Below are 1,168 nucleotides of genomic sequence, written 5' to 3'. Positions count from 1 at the left end.
AATAATAGTAGATTAACACAATTTTGGTACTTGGTATACAATCCCTGTGGATACGATACTCTTCTCATTCTATATTACTTGTTGCGATTTTGTACACTTGCGAAGAATCACTGTCAACTGTTTGGCGCCGTTGCCAGGGATTTGCGTTACCAATATCAATACCAATTACCTTATTATTAATTTAGACATCTATTTTTATTTTTATGTTTAATTAATATTAATTTTTTTAGAAGATTATTTTAGGTGCTTATGCAAAGAAGATTAGGTAGGACTAAACCCTTTGATCTTTGATTTAGAAATCGAAAAGACTTGTCGTAGGAACAACGCTGTTAGAAGAGCACGAGAACAACAAACAAACATGGGCGATGAAGTTAATCCTCAGGACAGACCTCAACCTAATGACCGCACCTTGCGAGATTACACAACACCTTCTCTCACTGGAACAACCTACGTAAAAGGGGCCATTACACGCATAGCCCTTAGCACAAGTACGTTGCAAGCAAGAAGCTACCTCCATAGAAGATAATCTGCTAGTACTTTATCACTAGACCTAGGGTGGAAGCTAATAATTTTGAAATTAAACCTGCAATTATCCAAATGCTTTCCACCTCAATTCAATATGGAGGTTTACCTAGTGAAGAGCGTAATGTGCATATCACAAATTTCTTGGAAATCTGCGATACATTCAAACAAAATGGAGTTTCTGAGGATACTATAAAATTAAGACTCTTCCCTTTCACTCTTAGGGACAAAGCACGATCCTGGTTACAATCATGCCTTGCTGGAAGTTTTACAACATGAGTGGAATTAGCCCAAAAATTTTTAGCAAAATTCTTTCCATCCTCAAAAACCACAAAACTGCGTAATGAGATAATGACCTTTGTCCACCATGATCAAGAGAGTTTGTATGAAGCTTGGGAAAGATTCAAAGATTTATTGAGAAAGTGCCCTCATCACAGCTTGCCCAAATGGTTACAGGTACAAACTTTTTATAATGCATTATCTCCTAACATTAAGATTATTCTAGATGCAGCTGCAGGTGGATCCTTTGAACGAAAAGAAATTGATGAGGCATATGATTTGATAGAGGAGATGACAAGCAATAGCCATTATCAAAGCAACTCCGAAAAGGAAGAGGACTGCAGGAGTTTATGAAATTGATGCCATC

The 1,168-nt window shown here is 37.0% G+C and overlaps 1 non-coding gene across 1 annotated transcript; it reads right to left on the bottom strand.

Moving 5' to 3' along the window:
- Window positions 1-855: 855 nt before the first annotated feature.
- On the bottom strand, window positions 856-962 carry LOC149498324 (small nucleolar RNA R71). Its single transcript, XR_016319868.1, has one exon. It is a non-coding gene; the product is annotated as a small nucleolar RNA R71 (small nucleolar RNA).
- Between the last annotated feature and the right edge of the window lie 206 nt (window positions 963-1,168).

This window comes from Jatropha curcas, chromosome 2 (genome assembly GCF_041381405.1).
Source record: "Jatropha curcas cultivar XTBG-Jc1 chromosome 2, XTBG_Jcur_1.0, whole genome shotgun sequence".
NCBI lineage: Eukaryota > Viridiplantae > Streptophyta > Magnoliopsida > Malpighiales > Euphorbiaceae > Jatropha > Jatropha curcas.
The sequence above is the reverse complement of the archived record's forward strand: the minus strand, read 5'-3'. Positions and strand labels throughout refer to the sequence as shown.